Raw genomic sequence first — 12832 nt, forward strand, 5'->3', positions numbered from 1 at the left:
TTTCTTCTGCGGCTCATCCTTGCCTGGAGCTAGGGAGGAGTCGGGAAGCTGATGTGTGTGGAGCGGGGAACACAAAGCCTGGGCACAAAAGCTGCTTACTCACTGGCAATGTGGATCTTTTCTGCCGGGTAGTAGGCAAAGAGGCACGGAGAGCTGGGGGCTTCGCTGTGGATTTGAGTCATAGTCAGCAGCAGCAGCATCTCGTCAGCTAACTCTGTCCAGTTGTATTGCGTTAGCACACACGCATTCACATGCACCCCCCTGTGCACACAATGCATACTCATGTACACACACACGTGCACATTGGTACTCCAGCAGTGATAAAACATATCAGCTACCTACTGTTATTCTCCTCACTTGGGGACACAATTGCTAAGACGTGGTTCTTATTGGAAAGAGAATCAGACCTTGTGTAGAAGCCACCTCCAGAACTGTTAACATGTGCTAGTCTTGGTCTCTGGTTAGTGGACTATGTCACTCATAAAAGAATGCTCATTGAGGAGTTTGCTTAAATTCAGTCTAGCAGTTAAGATGCCCGTATGCGCTGTTGGGGTGCCTGGGTTTGCTTCCAGCTTCTGGCTCCTGATCCCAGCTCCCTGCCAGTGCAGACCCTGGGAGGCAGCCCTGATGGCTCAATAATTGTGTTCCTGCCACCCATATGGGAGAGCAGGATTGAGTTTCCAGATCCAGGCGTGGATCCTAGCCCAGTCCTGTTACTGCAGGCATCTGGGGAGTGAGTCAGTGGCTGGGAGCCCTCACTGTCCTTCTGTCTCTCTGTATCTATCCCTCTTTATCTACCTCTTTGCCTCTCAACTAAATAAATAACTTTAAAAAATCTGCTCACTACAACATTATTTATAGTTGCAAGGCAATGAGGGGAGTAAGGAAATAATCAAAACAAGTACCCCAAGTTTATTGAGGTGAATACATTATGGAATGCATATCCATATGATAATATGTAAAATATTAAATCTATTTAAAGGGATGATTATCAAGAATTCATGATCATAACATGTTCAAAATAAGACATAAGAAAAGCAAAGCAGAATATAAAGCTTTACAGATGCATAAACAAGTATAAGCTATGAAAAAAATTTTTTTTCTAAAAGGAAAAGAAAAGGCCTGGAAGGAAATTTGTCACTATGTTGAGTTAAATCTTTGGATTACTTGTAAAATATCTTTTTTTTTAAAAAAAAGATTTATTTATTTATTCAAAGTCAGAGGAGTTACAGAGAGAGGAGAGACACACACAGAGAGAGAGAGAGCTTCCATCTTCTGGTTCACTCCCCAGATGGCCACAATGGTCAGGGCTGAGCCAAGCCAAAGCCAGGAGCCAGGAGCTTCTTCCAGGTCTCCCCTGGTGGGTTGCAGGGGCCCAAGCAGTTGAGCCAGCTTCTGTTGCTTTTCCCAGGCCATTAGCAGGGAGCTGGATTGGAAATGAGCAGCCAGGACATGAACCAGCACCCATGTGGGGTGCCAGTGTCACAGGTGGTGGCTTTACATACAATGCCACAATGCCAGCCCCAAAATATCTTTTTTAAAATACATTTTTAAAACATTTATTGATATTTATTTATTTGGAAGGCTAAAGAAAGAGAGAGAGAGAGAGATGAATAGACAGAGATCTTTCATCTGCTGGTTCTCTTTCCAAATTCTCACAACAGCTGGGGCTGGCTCAGGCCAAAGTCAGGCACCAGGAATTCAACCCAGGTCTCCCACATGGGTTGAGTCATCACTGTTCCCTCCCTCAGAGCACATTAGCCAGAAGCCGGAAATCAGGAGTGGGGCCAGCACTCAAACCCAGGCATTGAAATGCAGGATATGGATGTCCAATCTGACATCTTAACCGCTCTGCCAAGCACTCACCCTTACATTTAGTATTAAACATGGCCTTGGCCTTGAGCTTGAGTCCTGGTTCTACTATGTGCAAGGTAAGATGCTTTATTCCCTGTCTCTGATTTTCCTTCTGGGATGAAGTCTCAGGTATGTTGTAAGGTATGTTGTAAGGGCTGAAGCAGAACATGTGTGCACACCATAGCCTGGTGTCCTGTGCCTTGACACTAAAGAAAACAGTTAGAATGGAGGAAGCCAAGGTACAGCAGCAGCGCCAAGGAGAGTTGATAAGGGGAGGTTGTTTCCAGACCTGCCTGGTGCGCCCTGGGGGGCCTGGCAGCCCTGGGCCTGCCCCTATCTCTTTCCACAAACAAACACGAGGGTCTTGGAGGGAGATTCCTGGCTGACCATCTGGGTTCCTTCAGCACCCACATTCGCCCTTCTTAACCCCCAGTGTTCCTTGTCTGCTTTTCGGCCGACAGCTGTCATTTCTCTTTGATATGGAGAAAAATCCCGCTGTAGCAGCCCAGTGTTTTAGAGCCGTGGGATTTGGACTGCAGGTCCCTGTTTGTATTGGGGGGAAAAAGAAAACAAAAAGGAGGAGGAGACTGTGAGGTCAGCAGCACCTGGCAGAGGGGCTAGAGTTCTGCCCTAGGCTGGACAACATGCTGCACAGGGCCTGGAGGTTTGCATTGGACATAGGCACACACTCTGCCTTCTTTCAAGAGCCATCTATGTGGGAGCCTGTGGGCTTTCTAACTTTTTAAAGTGTTTCTCTCCCCCTAATCCCTTACAGACACACACACACACACTCACACACACACACACACTCACTCACAGCCTATTTGGAGACCAGGGTAAAGATCACTCACTCCCAGATCCTTGTCTTTGGCCATAGAGTTCCCAAGAACTGCTGTTACCCATTCCCACAGCACTTACACCTTCTTAATGAAAGAGGGTTGTGATTTTTTGGAACATGGTTTGTATAATGCTGGCTTCCATAAAGATGGTGAAAATCTCGCCAGGGCAGGGAGTTTCCCAGACTTCCTGGACATTGTGTCGCCAGCACTTGGTATGTGGTTTGAGATCCAACTGGAGAACGCCTGTGACTCCAGCAGCACGGGAGCCCTATCTGCATTTGGGACTCTAACTAGACGGTCTACAGAGTCGCTGCTTAGAGGGAGCCAGTGAAGGCGACGTCGCTGCACAGGACAAGTCTACCCAAGGGCTTTCCATGGCCCACATCCCTCTTATTCTTGCCGGGCTGGGCAACTTTGCTCTGCCAAGGGCCACTTGGATATTTATAACATCCTTCACAGGCCACACAAAATGGTCAACCTAAAAATTAGCCTGCTACAGATTTATTGAATGTCAGGTCTAGCCTGTGGCTGCCTTGGTAGAGCCAGACCAAGAGATTTCGAGAGCCTCTTACACTCCGTGGGCTGGATGTTCCCCACCCCTGCTTTGGAGCTTGCCAAGAGATGTGAAGAGTCAGGGCCCTAACTCTCGTCTTTATTTTCTCTCTGTCTCTCTCTCACTCTCTCGCTCTCTCTCCCCTTAATTATCATGACCATGATGGTAGCAGTTATGCTCTCATTGAAACTGTTTTCTCTCCTAGCCAGTGATGGACATTGCTTTTCTAAAAAACTTTAAATTTCTTATTTGCCTTTGATATCCCAGATTGCGTGTATTTGCAGTAATGTGCAGTCCCCGAGGTCAGTGTTCTGGATGACGCTTGGCATGCAGTGTGCCCTCAATGTTTGTTGCTTCTTGAGATATTAGAGTGGGCAAAGGAGGCTTGGAAACTAAGAGCCTAAGCTTCAAACGCTAGTTTAATTTTCAAAAGTAAAGCAAAATTGTCGTGTTTCATGTGGGTCAGACCTCAAGAGGCTTAATAAGGGTACCAACTGCCCACATCATTTGCAGCAAGGGCCAGATGGCTGCCTGGTGTCTTAAGACAGTGCTAGACAGTCTCCCCAGAGCCCTCGAGGACATCATTCTCTCTGACCGCTGAGTTGAGCCTCCCTGCACCTCATGCCTGGGTCGTCATTGCACAACCAATCATGATCTCACCGCCTCCAGACACAGCTCAGGACTCTCGCCCCGGCTATGCCGCCTGAAAGCACACATCTTATCTACACCATCTTGGTTTCTGAACTCCAGCTTCATGCTACGAACTGGGACTTTCCTGAGGCCAATTCTTCAGTGCTTCAGGGGTTTCTTAGCTTTGCGCAATGTCCTGGGATTCACTTGGCCATGATTGTCATCAAAGTTACACAATCAAGGAAAAAGTAAGTGGGGCAGCTGTCTTTTCAGATCCAAGAACAGTGGTCAATGTTAGCTGGCTGGGTTCACACAATACCACTGCGTGCTCCCAGAGGGCAGCGGCTCCCCCACCGCCTCCTCACCCCCTTCCGTCTTGTCCTTGGCTTTTCTATAGAGGCAGAAGCTGTCTTCACAACTCCTGCAGCTTTTCTGTTCCCTGTATCACACCTCCAAGCTCACTGACAGGGGCATATTCAGCTCCTCGCAAGGTTATCTTGAAGGCGATTTGGATCATGGTTTTGCCCCTGACTTCTGAATACATTCTGGCCGTAGGACGCCATGGGGGGTTGGCGCAGCGGTCTGTGACCACCTAGTTCTCTCCCCGTCTTCATTTAAAACACCCTAGCCTGTTCCGCTGGAGGAGCTGAACACTTCGTAATTTTGCACATACTAGAGGGACAAAAGGAAACAGAATTAGCAGCAGTGCCCAAGACCCCTCCTGACTCCGCCTCACCGGCTAGCCCCCAGTTCTCTTTATTTCTTCCTTTAACACAATGTGTCTCTTCCCTTGTCACCTGTTGCCTATCCACACTGACATCTAAGGCAGTACTTTGTTGTTCCTGGCGTGGACTTGGCCTTACGACCCTGTGAGATGGGCATCAGGCAAATGGCAAGACCTTCTGGTCCTAATGGAGAACTGGTATCTGCTCCAGCAGTGCCTCCTTTGGGAGCCTCAGGTTGTACATCGACCTAACAAAGGAAGTACTTACCCAGACCTCCCAGATATCCCGTGAAGACCACATGGGAGGATGCCTGTGAAGGTGTTTATTAAACTACAATATTCCTACGATGCATGTGAAGCATGATGTCTTCGACCTGATTTACATGTTTTGATTGCATCTTTGTCTTTTTGGTGTCAAGTAATAACAATCCCTTTGAAAACAGGTAGACTATTGTGAAAGTGACATGGTAGAAAAAGTAGGCAAACAGTACATTTCACAGATGAGTATGGGGCATAAAAAGAAAATTCTCAGCAGGGAAAAATATACAAGTTAAAATGCACAAGAGTAGTTGAGAATGAGCTCAGGGTTGAGAGACAGTGCTTTAAGAAAACAATAGGTTGGGGCCGTCATTGTGGCACAGTGGGATAAGCTGCCTGCCTCCTGTGATGCCAGGGTCCTCTATGGGTACCAGCTCCAGCCTGAGTCTGGGCTGCTCCACTTCTGATCCAGGTTCCTGCTAATGCCCCTGGAAAAGCAATGGAAGATGATCCAAGTCCTTGGGTCCCTGCCACCCATGTGGGAGACCCAGAAGAAGCTCCTGACTCCTGCCCTCAGTCTGGCCCAGCCATTTGGGGAGGGAACAAGCAGATAAAACATCTCCCTCTCTCTTTCTCTTCTTCTCTCTCTGGAACTGTGCCTTTCAAATAAATAAAATAAACCTTTACAAAAGGAATAGAATAGGTGATGATTACACACACACACACAAAATCAGGAATGATCTCAAGATATGATACTCATTTGTTCTTAGGGAAAATAAAATTTCTGCAAGAAAACAATTTAGCATCATGCATCATGAGACCTAAAATATCCATATTTTTTTGATTCAGTAGTCTAACTATTTGGAATCTATACAAAAAATGAATTACAGGCAGAACCACATGTACAAGATAGTTCAACATGGTGCTCCTTATAGTAGAAAAGTGCTGTTAATAAACTAAATCCCTGGCAGCAGGGAAAAATTCAACAAATGCTCCAATAAAGAGTAATGGATCCAAATTCATCAGTTAAGCATATCATACTCTAAGAATATTTAATGTTAGGAGAAAATGTTCTCCATATAATATCAAGTGATAAAAAGAAGACATTTCCCAAGTTTTCAAATAGAAGCATCTTTGTATCCAATAATGATATCAAAAGTGTACAAATATAAAATTGCCAGTACCCCATACCACAATAATACACATTACATATTTGCAAATTTCATACATATGTGTGTATAATTATTTATGTGATTCATTTTTTTTTTCAATTCTTTCTTTATGTTGCCATGTTGTTCTGCATCATGTATTGCTTTTTAAAAGGTTTATTTATTCATTTAAAAGGCAGAGTTATAGGAACTTCCATCCACTGGTTCAGTCCCCAAATGGCCTCACAGCTAGGGCTGTGCCAGGACAAAGGCAGGAGACCGAAACCTCATCCAGTCTCCACGAGGGTTGCAGGGTCCAAGCACTTGGGCCTTCTTCCGCAGTCTTCCTAGGCACATTTGCAGGGAGCTAGTTCAGAAGTAGAGTAACCAATACTCAAACTGGTACCCATATGCAGGTGTCACAGGCAATGGCTTAATCCATGTGCCACAATGCTGGCCCCCTTGCATTACTTTTAAAATAGAGAATAAATATTATTTTTCAATCCTAAATTTTAGTTTACATTCTAATTTCCAATTTTTGTGTGATATACTAGTAAGAAGTGTATTCAATGTATTGTTACGAAATGTGAAAAATTGAATAAGGATTGCTTTTCATTGAAGAAAATGATGCTCAATTGGGGAGAGACCTGAAATAACCCAGTGAGGCCCCAGTTATCTCACTGGATCCTCTGTGGATCACCCTGTCCCCTGTCCTGAGCCAGTTCTTTCCCTTGTCCCGGCAAGATTTTATTGCTGATCCATCTCTCTCCCTGTCTCTGTCTCCCTATCTTTCCTCTGTTTCTCATGAAAGGAAAATTGCCTTGTTGAAAGAGTAGGAGCATAAGCAGAAAGATCCCAAGTCAGCTAACACTGAGCCAGTTGTGGCCTCCCTGTCCCTGTCCTTTCCATAGACTCAAATATCCTGCCGCCCAGAGACCCCTCGCCCCACTCTGGCTCCTCTCAACAATGCAGGCAGCGCCTAGTCACCGTCAGACTGCTCCAGGGACCTACTTTTCAGAGTTTGGAATTGTTTCTCCTCAGCCAACATGTGAATTTTAGAAAGATCTAAAGTCCATATAATTTGGGAAATTATACAGAAATTTTTGGTACAAAATGCAAAACTCCAAGTACATTAAAATTATACTCCAATTATAAACATGAGCACGCCACATCCACAAAGACAGAAAGCTGGACGGTCCAGAGGAACACACGCATGGCCGGAACAAGACTGCAGGCTTCCTTTCTGTTTTTCAAAATTCCGTGTGACGTTCCTCTCAGGCGGCATATACCAAAACCTACTTTATAAAAGGTGACTCTAAGGAAAGAGACTGAGAATGACGGCTATGTGAATGACTGAATCAACTTTGCTAAATTAAGTCTTGGAAATAGTTCAGATTTTGCGATCAGAAAATACAGCTCTCTCTCCAGTGCTTGTCTTCTGGGGCTAGTTCAAAGCCACCCACTTAGGAATTCTCTTGGCACTCTGAAATTTTGTTGTAGGGTATATACCTTGGTTGTAATTTTACTTTGACTTTTTAAAAAATTTAATTTATTTATTTGAGAGGTAGAGTTACACACACACACACACACAGAGAGAGAGAGAGAGAGAGAGAGAGATCTTCCATCTGCTGGTTCACTCCCCAAATGGCCACAAAATGGCCGAACTGAGCCAATCTGAAGCCAGGAATCAGGAGGTTCTTCCAGGTCTCCCATGTGTGTTCAGGGGTCCAAGCACTTGGGCCGTCTTCCACTGCTTTCCCAGGCCATAAGCAGAAAGCCAGATCAGAAGAGGAGCACCCGGGACATGAACCAGTGCCCATATGGGATGCCTGTATGGCACATAGAGGCCTAGCCTACTATGCCACAGCACTGACCCCTTTACTTTGACTGTTATACTTATTTATTTAGTGCCAATCTTGTCCATCAGACCAAGAACAATCCAAGTGCAAAGATTGTTTCAGCTTTGTTCTCTCTACCCTTAGCGTTTAGAATTGAGTTTGACATATGGAAGATGCTCAGTTGATGTTTGTTGACTGAGTGGGTGGACAATGAATTTCATTCTGTCCTCATGACAGAGTTCCCTGCTCCACTAACATGTCTCTCCCTTCGGGTATGTTGGCAGCTGGAGGTAGACCACTCGAACAGCAGCCCTCCCAGAATCTCAAGCTAAACTCCATGGTAGGTACTGATAGAATTTTTAATAGCAAATTGCAAAAGTCAGTCTCAGTGCTCCCTCTGGACTGAAGGGCTGAGGGCCAGATTTAATCTCAAGAGATAATTCCAGCGGAAAAGCGAAGGATTGCTTTGCAAACCCGGAGCATCAACTGATGACCTTATCTTTGAGAACCTTGCTTTTGCGTCATTCTCAAACAACATATTCTCCTTCTCTTCAGACACGAGCTTCTTGAATTCCGTGTCTGTAGTGCAATTCACTAAGTGTTTGTATCTCCTTTAAATTCATGTGTGGAATCCCTACACATGGTAGTGCTTGGGAAGTGATTAAGTTTAGACGAGATTATGGCGGTGGAGTGTCCCTGATGGGAGTGGTGACTTCCATGGGGATAATGACAGGAGAGCTCTTTCTCCCTTGTGTGAAGATTCAGTGTGAAGCCAGCTGTCCACAGACCAGGAAGAAGGCCCTTGTGCAATACCTGAACTTGCTGCCTCTCCAATCTCCAGAACTTTGTGAAAGGCATATTTGTTGCTTAAGCCACTCTGTTTTCAATGTTCTTCCATAGCATCTCAAGATGACCAAAAGAGTAAGAATGCATCATTCTAGGGCCAGTATAGAGATCAATGCTCTCCTTCACTCAATAACTTTTTATTAAGTATACATTTTGCTCCAAGCACTGAGGATACAGAAATAACAGTTCCCAGTTTAGCGGGGGAAAAAGAGATGAACAGAATTCTGTTCCCAAGAATAAATGTCATGGATCATATGGTAGCTCTGTTTTTAGTTTTTTTTTTAAGGAATCTCCATACTCTTCCATCATGGTTGAACTAATTTGCATTCCATTAAAATCTGGTTATTTTCATTTCCATTAAAATATGGTTAGGGTGGTAAATTTTATATTATATGTATTTCACCACAGATTTTTTAAACTCAAAAACATACACCAAGTTCTGTTTAAAAATTTGTGTAAGACATGCATTGAATCTCACACTAGATTCCACAAATATATGCCAAGTCCTAAGTGTCAATTGAGATACATATATGTTTCTAGAAAGAGAGAAGAAAAAAATATAATAATTTCAGGTCTCTGGCCGGCGCCGTGGCTCAACAGGCTAATCCTCCGCCTTGCGGCGCCGGCACGCCGGGTTCTAGTCCCGGTCGGGGCACCGATCCTGTCCCGGTTGCCCCTCTTCCAGGCCAGCTCTCTGCTGTGGCCAGGGAGTGCAGTGGAGGATGGCCCAAGTGTTTGGGCTCTGCACCCCAGGGGAGACCAGGAGAAGCACCTGGCTCCTGCCATCGGATCAGCGCAGTGCGCCGGCCGCAGCGCGCTACCGCGGCGGCCATTGGAGGGTGAACCAACGGCAAAAGGAAGACCTTTCTCTCTGTCTCTCTCTCACTGTCCACTCTGCCTGTCAAAAATAAAAAAATAATAATAATAATAATTCCAGGTCTCTAAAACCCCCATTGTTCTTTCTTGAGGAGTATTCTAATGGATAAATTAGGACTGCTTCCTGTGTGAAAACTCATATTTAAGATGAAAATCTAAATAAAAGTGCTATCAAAATGTGTGATTCCCCCATTTCAAGCACTTAAGCGGACATGGATTGCCCATTTGAAATCTCTCACACAGTTACCAAGTTTCTCTTAAATGTGTGTTGCTTTGCTGTTGATAGCATGCTTATCAGGGGGATTAAAGAGTGTGTCTGGTCCATCAGCCCAGGATCTGTTTCGCTTTGATTCTATGGAGCACGGTTCACTGCCAGCACAGCCTTGACCAATTAGGGTCCAAGAGCCACAGAATAATTGGAACACTTTATCACCTATATTTAACGAATCTCTAGGCGTATTTTTCAAACACTTTTGTACAGCTTTATTCATGTTGAATCCTGCTCTCCTGGGTTTCTTTTTCTTTCATTAAACATTATTTTCCTCGAAAGAAGTCAAGTATCTGTGTATTCTCTAGTTTGAAAAATAAAGAAGCAATTTACCAAGTACAAACTCATAGGCTAGGATTCTTTATCACAGATTCCCATTTTGTGGAGCAATTCCTGCTAATCAATGATCAGGTTAAAAGAAAAAGTTAAATGGAAGGTGTGCCTGAGGCTTCAGGACAAGAGAAATTCTACAGATGGAGAATTGGGGTGATAGTCCTGAAATGACTTCATCACATCAAAAGCAATGAGAAGTCTAAGGAAGCAGCTCTGGGGAGAGTGGTGGGTGTGAGTCTCCCTGACTCTCCACAACCAGAAGGGGAAAGTGGCTCAAGACACCACCAGGGACCTCGGCAAGGCTGCTCTGGAAATTGGGTCTATGTCTCCTGAAAGGGCCTGGTGTCTGTAACCTACCCCAGCTACTGCAGCCACAGTAACAAGAGAAGTGACCCCTAGAAACTTTACTGGAGCAAAGATGAGGACTGTGTGCTGGTGCTCTGTGTTCCTGCAGTTGACTGTGCAAATTAATGCTTACCACGATCCACGAGAGCTGTGCCACTGAAGAGAGATTCGGCATGGAAGCGGAGGATTGACCTACTGCGCCATGGCACAGGCCCCAAATTGTCTCTTAAGGTTGAGAATCTCTCCCTTCCCAGCTAGATGCCCAGGCAAACATAAAAAGGCCACCCACGTGTGAGACCTGGGTTGATTTCCCAGATCCTAACTTTGACCTGGCCCAGCCACGATTGTGGAAATTCGGGGAGTGAGCCAGCTGGCTCTGCTTCTCTCTCTCTTTATCCCCCTCTGCCTTTCTAATAAATGAAATAAATAAATATGTTCTTTAAAAAAGTGACAAAGTTTGACCACTTTATGGGACTGGATTTGTGCTTGTTAAAGAGGCACTGGCTACTGTTTTTGTGAATTGATATGAGAACTATATGCAGAGGCTACAACTGACTAGCAAAGTTTGAGTGCTGAACGTATTAATCCAGCAGCTGGGATGAGCTTGCAGTGGAAGGATCAATTTAGAGTAACCATGAGAGATCATGGTGGATGTGCCCTTATCTGTCTTGGTCATTCAGTGTGGACATCTTGGGGTGGCTAGGTCCAGGTTTTTTCCTTTGATGCAATACAAGAATTTGAGGATGACATGTGGGTAAAGGTCAGTAGAGAAGCAAGATTTATTTACAGGCAAACGGAAAGTGCATGCCAAGGACGGATGGTGAGCACGCTCCCCAGAGAGCTGCACTCAACGAAGTTCAGGTCCATCCCTTTATATGATCTGGAGGCACAGGGGTTGGTATCTGTGGTTTGGTTTAATTTAATATTCATAAGGGGTAGGGTTTGGAGTAGCACTTGAATGGCACCATTTCCTAGCATTGTTAGGAAATCTCAGAGGTGTCTTAGTGGCAGGTGCATGATGGGAGTGGGAGTGTCAGCCATTGCCACCTTATTAAAATGACCTCACAATTAGCTAAAGATTGTGGGGTGGGGAACATCTGAAGCCACGTTGGTTATTTTTAGCTTGTGCTGGTTCTACGGTGAAGCCACGGAAGCTGTGGTTTTCTGCTACACAGAAAGGGAGGGAGGTTTGGGCAGCACAAGGGTGATGCAGCCAAGGGCTGGTGACCTCAGCTCCCTCTTGCTGGCTTCTTTTTTGCCTATATTGTGATGACAAATGACACAGAATTGGCCGGCGCCACAGCTCAATAGGCTAATCCTCTGCCTGCGGCACAGACACACCGGGTTCTAGTCCCGATTGGAGCACCGGATTCTGTCCCAGTTGCCCCTCTTCCAGGCCAGCTCTCTGCTGTGGTCTGGGAGTGCAGTAGAGGGTGGCCCAAGTCCTTGGGCCCTGCACCCGCATGGGAGACCAGGAGAAGCACCTGGCTCCTGCCTTCTGATCAGCGCAATGCGCCGGCCGCAGCGCACTGGCCATGGTGGCCATTGGAGGGCGAACCAACAGCAAAGGAAGACCTTTCTCTTTGTCTCTCTCTCTCTCACTGTCCACTCTGCCTGTAAAACACACACACACACACACACACAAATGACGCAGAATCATAGTGAATTGAAGGAGCAGAAATGGGGCCTGACCTGAGGAACTGCTAGAGCTTCCTTGAGGAGCAGATGTCTGAGAAGAGTCCGCACTGATGAGTGGAAGTTGATAGAGTGTCGGGGTTTTTAACACAGAGGCATCTGCAAGCCCAAATATTTATCTCATGAAGTCACTCGGGGATTTGAGCAAGCAGATTTGCAAAATTTCTCGCGTTCTCGGTATTCACATTCTTATCTTAGAGGCCCTCTTCAGTTTCCGCCTGAAAGCATTACAAATTCTTTGCCCAACTCACGCCTCCTTCTTTTCCCCCAAAGGGTCAAGGCATTCCATCCCAACTATTGCGGGCGACAACGGGGGCCTCCCAGCCTGCACGTCTCAGGCTGTGGTGGGAGACTCAGCACGCATCCTCATCCACGTCACCTCTCGCATGTTCACCTCCATGGGTAAAGGGTGCTTTCCTCTACAACATTTCCTTGGCATTCTGTAATGTCTTGATACTACGAGGAAATTGCTATGAAAGGAGCCTTGGAAGGCTGCCTTAGGATAAACACATCAAAAGACAACACTCAGCTGTCTCTTTTTTCCCTGAAGGTCAACAAACTGCTCCCCACCGCTCTTGGCAATATGAATTTGAGGCCGATATTATGGTGTAGCATGTAAATCCAC

Source organism: Lepus europaeus, chromosome 19 (assembly GCF_033115175.1).
Source record: "Lepus europaeus isolate LE1 chromosome 19, mLepTim1.pri, whole genome shotgun sequence".
NCBI lineage: Eukaryota > Metazoa > Chordata > Mammalia > Lagomorpha > Leporidae > Lepus > Lepus europaeus.